General features: G+C 45.6%; 1 long non-coding RNA gene across 1 annotated transcript; it reads left to right on the plus strand.

Moving 5' to 3' along the window:
- Window positions 1-1,242: 1,242 nt before the first annotated feature.
- LOC140218768 (uncharacterized) lies at window positions 1,243-10,514 on the plus strand. The gene is made up of 2 exons (XR_011894953.1): window positions 1,243-1,293; window positions 10,264-10,514. It is a non-coding gene; the product is annotated as an uncharacterized lncRNA (long non-coding RNA).
- Window positions 10,515-21,025: the final 10,511 nt, after the last annotated feature.

A 21,025-nucleotide genomic window follows, 5' to 3' on the forward strand; every position in this document is an offset into this window, starting at 1 on the left:
GATCTGACAACATAAATGAGAATGAAACGGGAACATTTCTTGGCTGTGGTCTTTTCTGTTCGTGTTTTTCCAATTTCCCATTACCCGCGAACCGTTAACCTTTGACGAGGAAAAAGTGTGTTCAGAAGCCATCGTGGATAGGAAACTTAGCGCCTTCTTCCCTGTGTTGCCATCTGCTCGTCATTTTCGTCTAGGGATGCTTGAAAGACTCGGAAATGTCTCTCGGCTGCAGCTTATTTAATAGTTACATTTACCGGGAAACGCTTGCGGCAAACGCTATGCGCGAACGCGAACTTTCTGGTTCTTCTTTTTTTTGCTTTCCCTTTGCGGACGGCACCGTTGCTGCTGTATCCACGGATGCGCGGAGACAAGCGTCATCTAATGGTGCCGGGCAGCCCCCATTGTGATTGCTTGATTTTTCGCCCACGGACACGACAAATTCATTGCGGGGTAAAACACCCGTGAGCACATGTTAAAGAACCTCAGATGGTCAAAATTATTCCGCAGCCCCCATCATGGCGTACTTGATAATCATATTGTGGCTATGCTGCGCAAAACTCAAGAATCGTTTCATTTAATTTTAAATCGTACAGTGCCGCCGATATTTGAGTCGTTTCATGTTCTCACTACGATTCCAGTGTTGCTATGAAACTTTTCAAAGAGAACGCCTTGGGCGTCGCCTTAGGGCCGTGCTTGCTGTGCGAATTGCGCGTGAACGCTCGCGCGAAAAAATTGCCGAGGCCTTCCGCGTCACGGTCAAGAAGGGGGGGTTTCGCACTTTCCAATGAAAAAAAGTCTATAAAAGGCACTAGATGGCTGTGAATCATGTGCGCTGTCATGTGAAGTACACGAGGTTGCTGCTGCGACGCCGCTGCTCGCAAAGGAATTGCTGCTTCTGACGGTGTTTTCCACCAATCACGCTTACTCTAGGCGCGTCCTTCACGTTGGGTATGAGCAAAGCTTGAGGCTTATCAAGTGAATCGTTATACACGCCTCCTTCTGCTGCTAGGGCCGTTTTCAAGAACGTGACATGGAAAATTTGCGGGAAAACACACTACCATCTTGCTAACAATGTCAGTGTAGTTTACACTATGTCGTCGTGGCCCACTGCCGTACTTTTTTTTATTGCAAAAGAAATTGCCGGATAATCTGAAACGAGAATGAAATGGGTCGAAAGGGCGCGGGAAATGCGTTTCATGTGGTTGCGCGTTGCCATCGTTATGTTTCCGTTTCTTTTTATAGGATTGCGTGCTGATGAAGATCGGGACAGCAGGAAAGAAGAAACCATTGCAGGTGAAGTCGATACCACGGATACGAATTTCCATATCGCGAGAAGTCACCGCACTGCCCATCGTAATTATGTCGCCCTGTGAAAAGATGGTACGTTAACCGCAATGTCAAGTTGTCCGTATAGCTTATTTAGGATGATTATTGCGGAAATATTCACTCTTGTGTTACGGGATACCTCATACTCGTTGCGTCGCCGCGTAGAAAGTGTTAGGGAAGAATACGTCAGTGTAGCAGCCGTGGTAGCCACCCTAGCCGTGGTACAGCCGGACACAGTAGGACGAAATGCGCGAGGGACTGAACGGACATTAGCTCACCGGTAGAGGGGGCTCATACACGGAGCACTTGCTGAAGCTGCCGTCAGCCAGCACAGGTATTGCGACGTTCTTCCAGCCCTGGACACCGAGGTGACGCAGATCGTCGGGCGGCTGGCACCAGTGATCAACGGGACGGCCGATGAGGTAATAGGCGAACGAGTGCAGCATCACCACAATGACGGTGACAGAGGTGCTGACCAGGACGATCCGCTGGAACCGCCCGTGACCCAGGATGACGTAGACGTTCTGCTGGATTAGGTCTCGCGTGTCCACGTTTGCGAAGCCTTCCAGGAGCGTAGTGGTCGCCGTCTTGGGACTGGCATCTTCATGAACAGCTGCTTTCACCGACATTATGCTGATCACACAGCACGGAAAGTCCTACCAGCCGGCAGAGAATCGCACGCGCTTGGAAATATGGTCTTCTTCTTCTTCTTCGTGTTCCACTTCTTCGTCTAATGTTACTTGTAGCGTCATGCATGCAAGCGCAGCTGGGAGTTGGAGGATTTGCCGAAGGGCGCCCTGCCATAATTATTATAATCGGTTTCAGGCATCAGGTGCAAAGATGTGGATGATAGAAGGACTTTGCAGTGGCTGCGTGAACCTTTAGAAGTAATTCGATGTTCTTTATCGTAATTGTGGGAAAGTGTTCTTTGTATTTGCTTTTCAGTATACATAAATTATTCAGAATTGAATGAAGAAAGTGTTAATCGTTATTAACAAACATACTGCGGTTTACGATTATGTAAGGCTTTGTTTTAAATAAATTTATTTCTTATTGCGTTTACTTGTGGGCTGTCTATTGGCGGATTGCGGCAGCCTCGGGTGCACGCTCGCGCTAACGAACGCCGTTGGCGCGCAGCAAAGCACGAATAGAACGCGCGGAGTGATACACTTTGGTCACCGAACTACTTGCGTAGCTTCCACAACGTTGTAGCTGATGTCTTAAACGGAGTATAGGCACTACGGAGGAGGTTTCTTAGCACGTGTTGTATGCATTTGTCCCCTAGACATGCCGGCGTTGCGGAGTGGGGTCGAGTTTGTTTACGCTCCGACGCTGGCTGCACGCGCGGTGAGGCAGTGGGCACGGACGCCTCATTTGGTGATCGCTGTGTCTGAAGGAGCAAGGTTCTGATTGGTGTTGTATAAGTCGCGGGTGGCTTTTTTTCGTCGCGACGATAGTTTGGATTTTTTACAAGCACTGTTCAAGGAGGGCACATGTAACCGGATAACGGAGGCCTCAGGAGAGCACCTGAGGTTATAATAAAGCAGGCGGCGCAGGATCTCCAGGGCACCCAAGGGCTAGCGGGGGGATCAAAGCTGGTAGCAGGGCAGCCCGTGGGTTGTGGCCGTGGAGGCCGAAGCCTGGGGTGTATAAGATCGGCTGTCCGTTGTAGCGGACAGCCATTTTTTTATGCGAACACCCCCTGGCACGTGCAGGCCTCGGCAAGCTCCAACACAACGACCAGTCCGGGTTCTAGCTTTGGTGTCCCCGTTGCCGCTTTGGTGTCCTGGAGGCGCCGCCAATAACGCAAAATAATGACACGTTGCTATAGTTAGTAAAAAAAAAAAAACGCGGTTGAATAAATATCGTTACGTCCAGCCTCCAACGTGTGGCGCTAAGCTCAGCACTGCCGCGCCCCGTGACTTCTGCAACACCAGCCATAAGATTGTTTTTGAAGGTACGTCGGACAGACGTTCTCGCGCTACGGCATTGGGGCTGAGCTAGTCATGCCGGATTAAACCTTTCTTGCTTCTTACGGCGCTCTACCTTCAGAAAAACATCACTGATTTTTCCGGGGGAGCAGTAGAGGCCGTAGTAGAGGCCCTGCGGTCGCCAAATCTGGCGTCAGTGCCCGCTGCTTCACCTATTTTACCGCGCCGGCAGCCAGTGTCCCAGCGTAAACAAACTCGACCCCACCCCGCAATGCCGGCACGCCTGACAAACGTCTCCAAGAAACCTCCTCCGTAGTGTCTAGGCAGAGTCATCTATGTGCCGATGCTGCAGTCCGGGCACAAGATCAGGATCGTGCAGCCGAGCGCAAGCTGCTTCTGCGCACCTAGGATTCGGCAACCTACAGCGCCGTCGTTTAATGAACCGTTCGGATGAACCCAGTGATAAACACCGGGGCCACACGTTTGAGTTACGCTGGTTAACCATTTGTACGGAGTGCTTGGGCGGTGATTTCTTATTCAGTTTATATCGGGCGTTCGCGACAAGATGCGACATCGTAATTCATCCATCTGACAAAGCATGTACACTGATTGTTATAGTTTCTATAGGGAAGTTGTTTGAAATGGCCGACGTTAGAACAACACGCAATATGACATGGTGAAATAGCGAACTAACTATGGGAGTTCATCCTGATAGTTATTTTTACGTGTTTTATAACATAAATGGCTTGCCTAAGCAACGGAGAAATAATTTAGCAGGCGGGAATCAGCTCCTATCCATGTCCTTATAATTTCACGCAGGAGCGCGGTGGCGCACTTCGTGACTGCGCCCCTTACCGCATGCCGGACATCTGACGTACGGTCACGTGACGGTTTGTCGAAGCCGTCGAAGCGATGCAGAGGATTCGCCCGACGCGGGGAATCGCTCCTGTCGTATGCACGCGCGTGGCTGCTTGATGCCAGAGCGCCGCCCTCTCAATGAATTCAAGGTACATGTATTTCTTAGGTAGCTATAGCTCGAGTACCTTGGCTAAACCCAATGTTTGTAGCTAAACGAGACGGGAGCTATTAGAAGCTGGACGGAGCGCCATGAGACAGGGACCGACCTTTACCATCCCAAGGAGCAACAATGAGTTTTTCCGCTGGCAAGGATGACTGCGCCTCCAAGGTCAGCGTATTAATTACACCTGCTGACCGCTTCGCCGGGGAAATGCTTTTAGCAGACGTGGTCGCTTATTGCCAGTTCTCGACAACAGATGACGCCGGGCGCAGTCGGAGACAGCGGCTGCGCGCGCTACGCTCCGACCGCAAGGGACAACAAATGTAGTTCTCAAATGTATCTCTCAACATACTGACGGACTAAAAAGAGGCGTGCAGGAACTACACGAGGGGCAGAATCAGCAAAACTGCCCTCAGAATACTCAGCGGAGCCACTTCCGCCGAGAAGGAAAAGCCCAGGCACAAACTAATCTGGATCCCGGGTCACGTAAAAAAAAAATTAAATTATGGGGTTTTACGTGCCAAAACCACTTTCTGATTATGAGGCACGCCGTAGTGGAGGACTCCGGAAATTTCGACCGCCTGGGGTTCTTTAACGGGCACCTAAATCTAAGTACACGGGTGTTTTCGCATTTCGCCCCCATCGAAATGCGGCCGCCGCGGCCGGGATTCGATCCCGCGACCTTGTGCTCAGCAGCCCAACACCATAGCCACTGAGCAACCACGGCGGGTCCGGGTCACGTAGGCATAGGGGGGAACGAAAGGGCAGACAGCCTAGCTCGAGGCGAAGCGTTCCGAGCAGGACGGTCTAATGCCCCGGAGACCCACCTACAGGCTTGTGAGGGGGGATACGCAGAGACCCTGAACTTATATAGCGAAACTAGAATTAGATATCCGCCACCACACAAAGCCCTCACAAGGGAGGAAGCGACCAGCTGGCGTAGACTACAAACAAACTCCTTCCCCAACTTACACGTGCTCAGTAAGATGTTTCCGACACAATACAGGGCCACCTTCCCTTGGTACGGTGCCACATCTACACTCTACCACATCACCTGGGAGTGCGAACGCAAGAAAGCATTCCACAAACACGAACACCCGAGTGCGGAGCAATGGGAGAGTCAGCTCACCAGCAGCGAGCTCACGGCCCAAAGGGCCCTAGTGCAGCACGCGAGCGATGCAGCACGACTCAGTGGAGCCTTGGAATAGGGGCCCACCCTTGCTGAAGAGAAGTCTCAAGTCGCCAGCGCCAAGAAGCTGAAGACGACGGAGACCTCGCAACCGCGAAACTCTTAAAAGACGCAATAAATGGTTTCACTCACTCACTCACTCACTCTTTGCGGCGCTGTAAGTGGCGCCGTGCCAACGTTCGCCGACTCGCGATTGCACGTCTGAAGCTGCGCGTCTCCTTCTGACCCACCGTGACATTATAACAACTCGCATTCGTGCTGCCGCCGGCCCATAGTTCCTGTCCTCTTATTCTTACTCCGTGGCTTCCGTGCTGATATCGCTAGCCAAGAATGCCAAGACTATCAATAACACTATCAATAGTGAACTATCGTAACCCGCCGTGGTAGCCCAGTTGATATAGCCTTGCGCTGCAGAGCTGGATGTCGCGCGTGCGATACCAGGCCTAGACAGCCACATTTCGACAGAAGCGTAATGCAAAAGCGCTTGTCTTCTTAGATTTACGGGCACGTTAAAGCACCCCTGTAGTTGCTGCTGCGGACGTAGGAAGGTCTGCAAGGCGCTAATCCGATTCTACTTCCATCGCCGAAGAAGGGAGCGGCCTCACCCAGCAGAACCTGGAGAGTGATGAAGAGAGAAAGAAAGGGAAGGCAAGGAGGTGTAAACGAGAAAACGGCCAGTATGTTACCCTGTACGGGGGAAAGTAGAAAGGGAATTTGAAGAGATATGAATGGAGAAAGAGGAGTGCATAAACGGCAATCGAAGTACAAAATCGAAGCGGCACACGTCACTAATAGTCTACCACGCAGGCACGACGACCACAGGAAGCGAAGTAGCTTTCTGGTTGCCTTTAGTGCAGCTGGAGAAGGTTTCTACTATTCGGTACAAAAAAAAAAAAAGCAGTATGAGTACAACACCATCTTCAAGGTTCCTCGGGAGATTCTGTCTTACTGATTGTCCTTCAGTAATGTAGCATGTGTTCTTTTCATGATTTTTCATGGTATCACCAACGTAATGTAAAAAGACTCACCGCGAAGAAGTGTCATTGAAAGCCTGTTGAATATATGGGATAGTGAATTTGGGACTAAGTACGCCACAGTGCGTCAACAGAAAGCCCAGCGACTGTCCATAGTAGAAGCAGATCGTCAGATTAGAAGATGCTGCTGAAAAAAATACCCATATCTGAGTTGCGAGCGTACATGGTGACTTCGAAGCTCAATTCTTATTAGTGATATGAAATATGTGTAAAAAGGTGTTAAGGATCAAGCAATCTTTATCGAAATGTTCTGAGGCTCCCTTTATTGGCCGAGAAAACTTTTGCATCACATTTTACATTGCAAAGTAGGATTACAAACCAGCCGCCAGATAAGAGCGAATTGTTGTCTTAGGTTGCCACAACATTCTTCCTTTGGTTTACACACATTCTCTCTTAGTTTGCGATCCCATGTATATATATTTGGCCCATTCCAGTGCATGAATTCTCAAACATGACATAACGTGCTTAAATATCAGACAATACATGCTTCAGGTTTGATCAACGCAGGTTTTTTACCTAAAATATAAAAATAACTGCCCGAACGAACTCCAATTGTTATTGCTCTATTTCACGACGTCAGGATGCGCGTTATTCTAAAATTGGCCACTTCAAATCGTCCCCACCGGAAGACTGAACCGATCAAAGTGTAGGCTTTGTCGGTTGGATGAATGGTGGTGTCATATCGAAAAGCTAACCGGAGATGTAAACAACCGTAATAAAGTGAGTAATGACCCCATTATTCGTAGTCGTCGACATGATTATTTTGGCCAGCTCGACTAAAATCACAATACGTGTGCTTTGTGCAGCATAATACCGCTTGTCATAACTTCAATACTGCAAGCAACGCGCTCGCATCTGACCCAGGTGTACAGTTGAAAGTAGTGTAGTGAACCTATTAAGGGTTATTTCATCGAGAAAACAAGTGCAACCGGTAGAGATTTACGTTTAAGATTGGAATGACCTTATAAAACCTTATGCAATGACCTTATAAAACCAATGACCTTATAATTTATCATTCATGCAGTGCAGCCACTTAAGAAAATTGTGTGTAATCCAATGAGCGTATTTTTCGTGGTGCCATTATTTTGCCTTTAACAAAAGAGTTCACTTTTCGCTAAAAACTTTTAGAATGCGGATTCCGACACTTGCAGAGGAAGTTCTTATATGTCTTTGTGAACTGATATAAAATATTCCTGAATGATGATAATTTAAATCAAACCTTGGCGCAGAGTAATTTACTTTTCACTACGGCGTAATATTCGTCTTTTATTTCGCACTGACATCATAATTTTCTAAAACTAGTGCCAAGCGGGCGTATTAGATTTCTCCCAGTCAGCAATCTGTGCAGATCAGTGATTAAGGACATGTTATTAGTAACATTGCTAATGATTTACTTCGATGCTCTCAGGGAACAGGGGAATATACGTACGTAGTATAGGATTAGACACAGAAAAAATATTAGTGCAAAACTGAAGCTAACAAATTAAGCTGTAAGCGGTAAGTTCTGCTTTCAAGAACGGAGTGTCATAACTTTATGCCTGAACGATATCTTAGATGTATGACTTCACTCTGTACGCGTCTTGGCCAAATATTAACAAAAGATGGTAATTGTTAGGCAGAAATGCGCAGCATGTTGGTTCTGACGATCTAGACGCCATAACATATAAAACGCTGCTGAAACAAAAATTTCGTGGAAGCAATTTGCCTTAGAAAAAAGTAGAGGAAATGAACAAGCAATGCAGCAAAGGTTCGCGTATTGCCATCTCCCCACTGCAGTCGTCGTGATTATGTACTTAACTAATGCGTCGAATTGCCTTGCAATGTAAATATTCATTTGGAGATCATCCATCAAATAATGGTAGCTCATTGAAGAATATGTAGGGATCGCTGATTACGCTACGCCGCTTTCTAAACTTTGACCTGTTCTTCCAGCAGAGTTGTGTAATAGTCATCACAACATACCACATTTCTACTAACCGTTATTATGGCTCCCCGCATCGCTGTTGCTGTTCTGATATTCGCTTTGTTTGCCTACGGTAAGTGTGAAAGTGGAACATCATCGTCAGCATATTTTCTCTTCTGTTGTACGACGATATGTACACAAAATCGCAGTGCTTTCGTAATGTCATTCGTTTTAGCTACGGTTTACACAGCGCCTAGTAAATGCTACCTCGTTAGCATTTTTTCTACTAAACTAAAAATGATGACTTGATGGTATACATAATGTAGGCGAAATAATTGAGTGAAAATAGTATCGCTGAAGCCGGAGCATACAATAGAATCAACATGACTATGGCTGAAAATTGGGGCTACAAGGTGCCGCTTCGTTCCGCATAGCTATTTACAAAATAGCAAACTTCCAAAGTGCTATAAAGAACATCAACATGAAAGAACAATAACATATATTTCTGTTTGGTTTTGGGCTTGCTGGTGCATGCTTGTTGTAATATTAAATATGAGAATCCACATAAAGAAGCTGCCAGAGAAGAGAGCGTTTTCCTGCCACGTCGTTCTTTCACATAGTTGTCTTTCGAATCACAGCAATAGAAAGTGGTTGTGTTGTCGTATAAGTGATTATGTTATTTAGATTATTCCTGAATGAAAAAAAAAGAAAACTAAAAGACCTAACATTTTTTTCTAACGTTGATCCGACGACATTTTTCCATAGTTCTTTTATAAGATGTCATGTGCAGTTGAAATATTTAGGAAAGTCTCTTGCAGTAAGGCATGGTAGTCGTGTGATAATATACGGAGTTCTGTAAAGGGATCTAAAGAAGCGTTTGAAGCCAAGACTTTAGCACTTAGATGTTACTGAAAAAGCTAAAGAATTAAATAATGGGGTTTTACGTGCCAAAATCATTTGCTGATTATGAGGCACGCCTGAAAAGCTATACGAGATGCGTGCGTCGAAGAAGACTGCCAAGTTATCGTAGCAGCATTTGATGGATGTATTTAAAAAATTCCTACTACAGAGTACCGCTGCTGATTCAACTAAAATTGGGGGCACGCTTCTCACAAACTTCATTGCTCGCCTTCCTTAACAACACTTGATTCCGAGCTAACACATTTTGGTCACAGTGAGAAATGTTCTTTTTAGCTGTGAATTTGAAACTCGGATGTTTTTCATTTCACTATACGACACGATTTTGATGTCACTGTGCTTTTCTTATTGAAGTTCATATTGCATGGGAGTTATAATTGAATATGGGGGTAAAAAATACATTTCGGGAAGGGTATCTTTGGTAGCCCTTGAATAATCAACAATATTTTTTTGCAAGTGCAATATGTACTCCTACAATAGGATATCGGGTGGGTTTGAAAGATTGCGAAAGATTGTATGTTATGGACTGTGCATTCCACTGTATCACGTTTCTAAATATAGACTTTTCAAATGTATAGAACAGCTTCTACCTTTCCTTTAATGTCTCAGTATTCACCATCATTTTAACAAATACTATATATTGTTCAAGTAAGAGTTAATCGCATTTTGCGTGCTGGTTCTCTCACGATAACAGTGCAAACCAAATCTGAGAAAGTAACTGCCGTTAGCACGAAAGGAAAGGAGATGACAAAATTCTCCTCTAATTTGATAAATCCAATTTTATCACTTTCAATGAAAACATTGAATTTCTTCAAGCGTCTGCTTTCCGACTATGCGTTTTTGTTGAAAAGCTTTGATTTGTTCTCTGAAAAAAAGTTGCATGCGCGATTATCGAGAAACATTTCATGGCATTTATGTACTCGTCTGTCTTTCGTTTTTTGAAGGTATGGCTTTTCGATTGGAAGAAGCCAGCGAACGAAGCTGCACAGTTGCTAACGCCGACCTCGCCCATGCCGAAGAAGCAAGAATCTCATCTGTTGTGGTGGATGCCATACCTGACGTAAACGAAGTTTTAGGTAGATGAAAGCCTTGTTACAGCTTTACAATACGTACACACCAACTTCGCGCTTAACGCTCACTGTATCTAAACCGGCTTTATGCAAAAAAAAAATGAAATAAATTTCAAGTTGCTCTACGCTGGAACTAACATTCTGTGGGAACAGTTATGCATGTTTCTTCAGATTCATGTAGTGTGCTTGTTTAGAGCTTGAAAGAACATGTGCCCTCTCGTGTGATCAGCGGACTCTTTGATTCGGAAATTAATTCGGTGAGCTGTCTTTTCAGTCATCATTTATACAAGTTGAGTATCATGGCTGTCATATGACTGAAATCCGGAAAAAGTGAGACTTAGTAAACACTCACAAGTACTTCATCTAAGAATGTGAACTTTCACTTTATGACGGCATACCACATGGTACAGGAGGCTGTTAAGGCAGTACTGCAACGTCGTAGTGACGGTTATGAACTTAGGAATTGTAATGCTGTGAATCCCGAATTTAACTTTTAGAGCGCAGCTTTTAATAGGTCATTCCTGCGGAGGGCGTCGGCAGCATCGGCGTGAACACGCTGGCCGCCCCAGCGTACCGCACATGCTTAGTGACGTCTGCGCTCGCCCGCTGGACCCGCTGGCCTGTACAACCTCTGGGATATTACTCTCTAATGGTCCGTTCCTGGGGCAAGCGCCAGCGGTGTCGGCGTAACCGAGCGAACGAAGGCCACGAATGAAAGTGAACGCGGAGCGCGGCGTAGATGAAAGAAAGGCCACAGCGAAGAGAGGAGAGGAAAGCATAGGAGGGTGCACCGGAACGATGAGGCGGTAAGCGGCGGAGTAGCGGAGGAGAGAGGGCCTGCGCATGCGCTGAGCGGCGGCGCCCACGGCATCCCTCGCCGCGTGGGCGATCTCATCTGTGCTTCCGAGGAAGGGTCAGGGCACCGTGAGCTGGGAGGGATACGCTCGTCCGCGGCATCTGCGTTTGTGATGCGGATCACTGCTACTGCAAGGAGCGATGGCGACCGATTACGAGTAACGCTAGATGTGACGCTCCCTTGGGTGTTGTCGCCGCTGACACTCCGGCGGCACGAAGAGCCACTCGACGAAGGGCCGCTCTTGCTGTTGGTGGAACGAAAGCGTGAAAAGCGTAGTGCCACGCAAGACGGGCTGTGTGGCTACGATCGCTACGATATGACGCTAGAGTAGTACGCGTCCTCTGTATGGAAACAAAGTGCTGCGTGAGCGGAGGCCTGCCTGCGGCAGCTACTGTGAATCGCAACCAACACTTCGCACACTTGCTGCACAGTGGTACGCTGCGAGCACGGTCGTCGGTCCTTGAAATCTTATCTGCGGGCAACTTCGTCGATTGTTTGTAAACGACTGAGCGAGCATTCCAACATAATCGCTGGCGCTCGCGCGCATTCCAGGCTGTACCCTACTATTCATTTCGCGGACTCAATCTGGGTCCGTGTAACGTGACGCTATTTCGTTGAGATTTTATTTTAATCTCCTGACATTAAATTTACGCATCCGCCGAAATAAGCGTCGGGCGCTGACCCGCATCGCTGCTTGACCTTCTCACTCAAACGCTCTCCTCGTTTATGCGTGGCCACTTTTGTTTGCTTTTCTGACACGATTGTCTGACAATATTCGAGCAGCGCGAGTAAGTGGAGAGGGTTTGAGTGAGTTCGAGCTAGCACAATGAAAGTAGATAAACGCATGAGGAGGGCGGTGCTGGCCTCTGTGATTGGTTACCTTTCCTTTGCTTAAAGTGCGTTAACCGGTCGAAAATCGTGGTGGCATGCAACGGAAGTTTAAAGATACCGCTAAAACGGATCATAACTGAGGACGGGTTGACAGAGAGATGTCGTACATGTACGGGGCCGGAGGATCGACAGCGTTATATTTTATTTTTCTTGTACGCAGATAAATGTATTCTTATCGGCAGAACCGTGTAGTTCGTCGGTATATCCGAGCACGAACATAACTCCGACACCGGATTTAGAGCATTACCACGCAAAATAGTAGAAAAGGTTGGTTCACAAAGAATAGAAAAAAAGCGAGCTCTTGTTGAAAAACAACCTTCCGTTCAAACAGCCACGTCACGCCAACAAGAGGGAACTGCATGGACCCAAGAAGGGCTATACACGGCTGAAGCGTCCACAAAATTTAACCAGTCTATTATTCCAGACATTTCAAAAACATTAAGCAGTGATGAAATAGTTGTGATAAGTAAAACCCTAAATTTTTGTCCCACTAGCAACAGAATAAATGAATTCCAGCTTCAAACGGACCTTACAACATCCCGACGAATGCGCAATAAGCATTTTTCCACAGGCAATAACACACCAGACACCGGGACTACAACATCTAGACCACCATCCACTTGGGCTCTCGAATCAGAAAAAGCCACAGAACTCGACCTATATCTTAAAACTGTCTATAAAGAAAGTGTGGGCGAATTCAAGACAGTGAAGTGACCTAAAAGCTTAGCTGCCTCAAAAAGTCGCGTCATCTCAAATCTTAGTTCCCGGAATGACAAGATCATTAAAGGGGCCTTGAACACTTTTTATCGAAGTGCATCGAGAAATGCATTTTAAGTGAAAATAGGCCACTTCAGAAATATTTTACATCAAAAAGTACTTCAACGCGTTCAGCAGAAAAATAGTTTTTGGCAACCAAACACGACCTCCGATGTGCTCTCGTTCCATCTTCAATGCCTTGCAACGCGAAGGCTACGGCGGAGTGGGGCCTGCCCACAACGCTCCGCCTTCTAAATGTCATGCGAAGTTACAATTTCATTTTGGATGTTAACGTCAACACCACGATGCGGTTGTATTCAGCGAGCGGCAGTGCGCTTTGCCAGTGGACTCGCGGCGGCCTCCCGCGGCGGCTGTGTTCTCTATACGCTACATAGCAGACCGCAGCGGCCAATCGCAGCCGAATATGGAAATCTGCTTATTACGTAATAAAGCTTCCGGAAGAGAATGACGGGCAGGCTTATGTTGAAAAGAGAGCGTTTGAGATAAAGGAGACATCGCGCTCCTCTTGCGAGCTCCACGCACCACGTGCTACAGCAAAACCCGCGTACTATGTTACAAGCCCTATATTAGCCAAGACTATGTTATGTTACCCCGAGGGCGGGTTCAGGGATTCTTTAACAAAGCAGATCACGGTACAAGTGTAGCTGTTTGGTCGGCAGATAAGTAGAAGCACGAGGCTTACAGCTGAACATCACCGGAAACTAGACAAAGCTCCGGCATTACCATGCACAGTTATAATTACTAACAGGCTGATATCACCTTTTGCTGATGAATTCTTAATACCGTCGAAATTCGAATCTCCTAAACGAAGTAACAAAACTGTAGGATGCTTCTACATACTTCTGAGACTTCATACAATTCCACCCACGGAACTGTACATCTTTAATATCCCAAGGCGTCCGATGGTATCAAGTGACAACATCGCGACAGAGAGCCTCTCCGCATTTCTTAACCACTTCTTTGGGGATTTATCCACAACACTCCCGTCATTTGTACTTGGTACCCAATCTTCCCTACCTTCTGAGAATTATGGCGGAGATTAATACTAAAGGCGCTCTAACACAAAGTATTACAAACACAAATTTGAGGACAATTACTACTTACGAATACGACGTATGCGTACACCTTTTGTACCAACCTACGCGAACGCATTTGGGGGACTCTAGAAACAGATTTTATATCTCGCTGCACAGCCATGCCCCACACGTGCCTAAGATGAATAGAGGAAATGTTTATATTATGGGGACATGTTCAGAACAGTGTAGAAACATCTGCAACATTCCGAAATTTTGGGCACCAAAGAATCAAATTTAGGTCGGAGTCTTTAACAGAGCGCACCAACTTTCTGGACACCACAGTATATATTGAGAATGAGATAATATAGATGACACTGTATAGGAAAGGTTTTGACAGACTACAATCACTAGAATATACAGGCTACCATCCCCGACATTGCAAACAGGTCAAGCCGTCTTTAAAAGTCTAGCCACACGACTTCATCGTATTTGGTATTTGGTCATCGTAGTAGCTGCATTGCTCACTATGCATATTAAGTGGTCTACAAAAATATGGTCAACTGTTTTAGTTGTTTTACAGCGTAAGCTGCTATTACCTCATTTCAATAGTCGTTTTGGTTGGCGATTAGTCTGCCACCGCCGCAGCCAACGGTATCCGTCGCAGCTATTGCCTAGAATGAAAAAAAAAACACTAAAGGCCAGTTCCCGTCATGATCGAGTCCAGGATATCTGTGCGGGAGTGAGTGATTCTACCAATGCGCCACGCTAACGCTTTTAATTTTCCTTCATGGCACTTACTACTGCAGCATGTAAGCGAAAATTCAAGGGACACTTATTTATCCTTACCTGGATGAATGCGAAAGCACTACTGCCACGTCAGCAGAAGCGCGGCGAAGCCCAGTGGCTTCATTGGCAGAGTCGCGTTACTCGAGCGGAACGTCATCAGACGCGCCGTGACGTTACCAACGATGTTCGTCACAAGGTGCGCACAACGCAAGTTTGTGGGTTCTATTTCCACCAATGGTTGTGGGCTTGACTGATTTATTTGACTATATCTTAATTAACGGTGCCTTAATTAACTTTACCTTAATGAAGACCAAAGGTCCTGGGTTTGATTCCCACCGAAAGACGAGGGTTCGATGACTTTGTGGATCATCGATGGTGATGCGACCACCGGCAACTACATCGAATTTTTGGCCTCATGAGCGACCTAATGCTTTCGGATTAACATAACATTCTCCAATTGTGGATAGTTATAAAATGGGGGTTACAATGATGGTCACACACAGAAGGGAAGCTATATGCAGACGACTTGTGCATATGGGCATCTGACTCGAGTGCTCAAGCCGTTCTGCAAAAGCTACAAACTGACCTAACACTAATTAATAATTTTTTGAAAAGCAGAGGTATGATTATTTCACATGAGAAAACTGCTGTACTTCCTTTTACAAGGAAATGCCTCAACAGATTCCAGCTCGTGCTAGACTCTCAGCGTCTGCAACTTGTGCGACAACACAAGTTCTTGGGTATTATCATATACCGACGGCTATCATGAGCTCCCCAAATAAAAGTATTAGAGGAAAAATTCAGCGCCCTAATCAACATTCTCCGTCGATTTGCTGGAGTGAGATGGGGTAGTTCAACCTCTTCCTTATTACGCATTCACTCGGCAATTATTAGACAAAGAATAGCATACTCTGCTCTTGTGCTGCATGGAATATCCTGTAATCTAAAGAAAACGATTCAAAGATTGCTGGCCAGAAGCCTTCGTATATGTCTTGGTATTCCGGGTGCATCTGCCAGTGCTTTGGTCATTGCCAAGTCCCGGCTACCAACTTTTCATGCACTGAGATTTACTGAAACATGACACTTTTTCCGTTTGGCTACACAACACGCTAATCATCTACTATGTCAAGAGCTTCAGGAAGGAACCACTGCACGCATACATGAAGAATTACGGCGGTGCAAAAACATACTGCCTGCTTACGAACACTGGCCTATTTGCGCAACTCATCCGCCATGGCGACTAGCGATTCCCGAAATAGTCACTTCAATTCCTGGTGTAGGTCGCAAATGTGATATGGCCGTAGTTGCGATAAAGCAGTTAACTTTACCACATCTTTGCACTAAGTACGTAGATCACATTCACGTGTACACCGATGGCTCATGCTGGAAACAAAGCTCTAAATCTGAGTTTTATATACCTGCATACCAAGAGAAAAGAACCCATAAGCATTGCCACTTTACAACGTCGACAACTTATGGACTTTACGCAATACTTTCTGCTTTACGTAACATATGTCAGCAGTCAGAACCTCTTCGCTGGGTAATTCTGAGCGACTCACAAGCCTCATTGCTGTGGTTAAAGGAAATCAGCTTAAGAAAAGGAAACATCACATTGACATACGAAATACAGAAGACATACGCAATAGCGAAACGACATAACTTTCCAGTGGATTCCGAGGCACTGTGAAGTCATGGGAAATGTAACAGCTGATCACATGGGACGTGCAGCACATCAACAGAATGAATGATCACTACTTCTTCTAGCGGCGAGTAATGCACGATGTCTATTGAACAAACTATGCAGTAGATTGTCCAAGGAAACTTGGTTTATAATTGATGCGCAGAACTCTCAATTGTATAATATAGTTCGTGAAATAGAATTCAATATTCAGTTTAAAATTAGTCGATCTGTTGAAACAACAGTTCATAAACTTCGAAAAGGCACTACCTATACTAAAAGCTTCTTGTATAGATAAGAAAAGGTAACTGTGCTACATGCTCATGAGAAGAGGCTGAAGAATACATATAACACCTTCTTCTACACTTTAAAAATCACTATTCTCCCTGCAAGAATTTTTCTAAAAAACTACATGGCTTGGATAGACGGTCCACTATCCTTAGGAAAACAATTTAGGCCCATGGCCAAAAGAAAAAATTCAAACCATCGCTGCACGCGCCTTAATACAATTTTTGGAGGAACAAAAATGTCACAAAAATACTAAGTCGTACAATAGTTATAGCTAGCATTGTCATTATTAACAGACACCCTTAATCACATGTTCATTGTGTCTTCGTGTTCATGTAGCATTTGTATTTGTTGCAATTAGAGTGCGGTATTCAAATGTTCAACATATTCTGTGTGAATATTTTGGTTTTGTGAACATTTATGCTGTGGGAATTCATGTGTTACGTGTGAACACTTTGGTTTTGTGAGTGTTTACGGCATACCAGCTTTTCTGTTGCGCGGACATTTATTTATATTGCAGTACTGAGACTTAGTACGTGAATGTTCGTTCATGTGTTTATTTGTCCATTTTGTCATTGTTGGCACCTTTCCGACGATAACTATCACGCAAAAGAAGAGTAGCCGGCGCCACACATAGGCACCAACCACTCCTTAAATACATTTAATAATAATAAAAAAGGGACACTGCTCGTGCTTTAGGTGGACATGCTGGTTTAGCTTTAACGTGGCGGGGGGGGGGGGGGGTGTGTAATAACAAGCACCGCACCAATATGGGTACCAGTCCGGTTAAATATTAGACTTGTCATAAATGTGCTTAGGTTCACAGTCATTTGGATGAAAATGTCCCTTCTAGACATAATGGGTTGTGCCTTGCGGTACATAGCTTGTGCTTTCCACAAACTGCGCTTTTCTGTGAGAAAAAAGGCAAGTCGAAAGGTACATTATCATCAGATGTCTGCAGCAGCTATCGCACAGTATGAAGGTTGATCTCGAAGTCTTTCTTTATAGTTCGTTGGAAAACATCCTGGAAAAAAAATGGTGCCTGTCTAACTAATAAAACAATGTTCAGGTGTCTCTGGCACATCACAAAGGCGACAGTTAACAGAGCATACAAAGGTACTTTTATTGTGTAGCTATGTTTTTACCGGTAAGGTGGAACTATGAAGATTATGAAAAAATGTTTTGCAACAAGGGAGTATATACATTTTACGAACTTGCTTTAGTACATCATGGCTTGGCTATTCAATCTATAGTGATGGGTTAAATGCACGCGGAAATGGCATGGACGGTAAATATTTCTACAATGTTTTACACAAAACGGAGTACAGGTATGCAGTGGAAAACCGGACTGTCAGGAAACGGTCAACCAAGTAAACCTCTTGCATGAACCCCTACAAGCATAAAGGCGAAGGTACTACGAAGATAAAACTAAATCTGGTGCATAACCGCGAGTCGGCCTAGTGGGAACAAATTCACTTAAAAAAAAAAAACATTTTGTGCGCAAAACAAACAAGGACGAGGGAAATGAGAAACACAATGACGAGTGCTTCAGAACTGCTGGGTTGTTTAAGCCATAGTTTGGACAAGTAGAAAGAGGGCCGGAAGAAATAAAAATGAAATGAAGCATAACTGCACGTCGGACTAGCTGGAACAGATTCATTATTAAAAAAACTTTTTTGGTGCGCGAAACAAACAGGGACGATGAAAATGAGCAACACAAGACACGCGCTTCAGAACTGCTGGGTTGTTTAAGCCATAGTTTGGACAGGTAGAAAGAGGCCCGGAAGAACTAGAAATGAAATGAAGGATAACTGCAAGTCGGCCTAGCTTGAACAGATTCCTTTTTAAACAAATTTTTTGTGCGCAACACAAACAGGGACGATGAAAATGAGCAACACAAGACACGCGCTTCAGAAATGCTAGGTTCTTTAAGCCAGAGTTCCGACAGGTAGAAAGAGGGCCGGAAGAAGTAGAAATGAAATGAAGGATAACTGCAAGTCGGCCTAGTTTGAACAGATTCATTTTTAAACAAATTTTTTGTGCGCAAAACAAACAGGGACGATGAAAATGAGCAACACAAGACACGCGCTTCAGAACTGCTGGGTTATTTAAGCCATAGTTTGGACAGGTAGAAAGAGGGCCGGAAGAAGTAGAAATGAAATGAAGGATAACTGCAAGTCGGCCTAGTTTGAACAGATTCATTTTTAAACAACTTTTTTTTTCTGTGCAAAACCAACAGGGACGAAGTAAAGGAGCAACACAAGGACGCGCGCTTTAGTGCTGCTGCGTTGCTTAAGCCACAGTTCGGGCAGGTAGAAAGAGGGCCGGAAGAAGTAGAAATGAACTGAAGCATAACTGCAAGTCGGCCTAGTTTTAACACATTCATTTTTGAACAACTTTTGTTGTGTGCAAAACAAACAGGGACGTGCGTCATTAGGCGGCGCAGGTGACGGGGCGGAGAAGGTTGGGCCACGTCATGAGTGTATAAAATGGGCGTGTTGATGACGTTGCGAGGTCTACAAACCATATAATGTTTTCGCATTCCGCATGTAAGCACTCTTAAGTGTCTGTCCAATTTTAAGTTTACTAGTTGTTGTCACGTCCGGTGTTCTTGCGTAGAAAAGCGGGCGCGCGCGCGCCCCGCATTGACGTCACAGTCGGAGCCGGCGGCGGCGGCGGTGGAGGAGCGTGGACGCTCTTGCGGCTCGCGAGCAAAGGCCGCCCAAGCACGGCACTGGGGAAGAAGCGTGTGCCGCGGCGCCTTAGGGAGGAGGTCGCCTTAGTGCCAAACGTGTACGTTCAATTGTGCCTGGTTAGGTCTTGCAAGAAGTATAGCCCCAATTGCAGAACTTCATGTATTAGCAAATGTGCAGCAGGCTTTAGCCTTCTTGTGTTAGAAGGGCCTGCTGAGCTTTTTTTTTAATACGAGTTAGAATACTTTACTTATAAAGGTAATCTCTAATATCATGTTGCGGACACACTGGGTACTTAGGTGCTTGAACCAACGAAGCATATCTATGTAATGTTGGCTGAGGTATCATCCTACTGAATGGTGAAAACAAAGAACTTGAGTTTTACACAATTCACATTACCACAAGGCTACATCACCTAATAACTCCTTAATAACGCCATAACAGTAAGAAACGGAAGCAAACATGATGCCCGCTATTTGAATCTAATACATTCAGATAGCGAAACATGATATGATAAAGACGCGGCACATTCACACAAGCACATAATCTTCTAATGCTTAAGCATTCTTTGGCGAGCTCCCCAGCCCTGCTACGTGAAAAGCGTAATGCCTTTTATCTGCACAAATATACGTAATTTGCAAAGTTAGGACATTTAACGTTATGACAGTGCAAATATATATGATTGGTAGCTTTAGAGATACGCACCAATTCAAAGCAAGAAAAAAATCAATTAGAAAGAGAATACCCATACAGATACACAGGGCTCCTTAGAACATGCATGGGCAAGTTCAGTAGGGGTGGGCCAACTCAAATTCCGGGGTGGGTCAGCATGCAATTCGGGGTTGCGTCAGCCTTAAATTTAGAGGTGGGCCAGCTGAAATTTGCGTATAGGCCAACTTGTGATTTGGGGGTGGACCAACGTAAACTAGGGGGGTGAGCAATTTGAACTTTGAAAGCGAGTCAACTTGAAAATTGTGGATGGACCAGCTTGTAATGTGGGGTGGGTCAACTTAAATTAGGGGTTGGGCCAACTTTAAATTTTGGTGCCAGCCAGCTTGAGATTTTGGGGCGCTCCAATGTTAAACTAAAAGCTGCTGAAGATCCTTCGAGCTGTGAACAACCCGAGGGTAAGCAAGCGCGTTTTCATTGGGCCTTACCAAAGCGCAGTCAAAACGCAAACTTGCGTGGACAAGGAACGCGCGCCTAACACAGGCTTGCGAGAGCGGCAGCGACGATGACATCGCATTGGGACGAATCACTTTAGGTGCACTCCCCCCTCACGCCACACGTCACGTGTTACTGCGGCAGCTGGTGTTCCCTTTCGACCGTCAAGGCGCGCTCGTGCCCAGGGTTCTTGCTCCATGGGTACGTTAGCATTGAGGAGGCTGGATGTGGTGAAAAAATCTGAGAGTTGTCTATTAAAGCCTTAGCATACTTCGCCAACGGCAAAGCCATGGGTAAGCGCGCATAAGCTTGAAAAAGGAAGTTAGCACAACTAAGCAAAAGCGAAATCACCGCCGAGCCAACAATTGCTTGCGGATTATACTCGCGGAGAAATTTCTGTGACCATGAAGGTAAGGCTACGGAGGGAAAGAGCGGCTCTGAAAGGAGTCCCGCGTTTTAATCCACGTTCTTGTAAGCTGGCGAAGAG

The sequence above is a fragment of the Dermacentor andersoni genome, chromosome 6, assembly GCF_023375885.2.
Source record: "Dermacentor andersoni chromosome 6, qqDerAnde1_hic_scaffold, whole genome shotgun sequence".
Lineage (NCBI taxonomy): Eukaryota > Metazoa > Arthropoda > Arachnida > Ixodida > Ixodidae > Dermacentor > Dermacentor andersoni.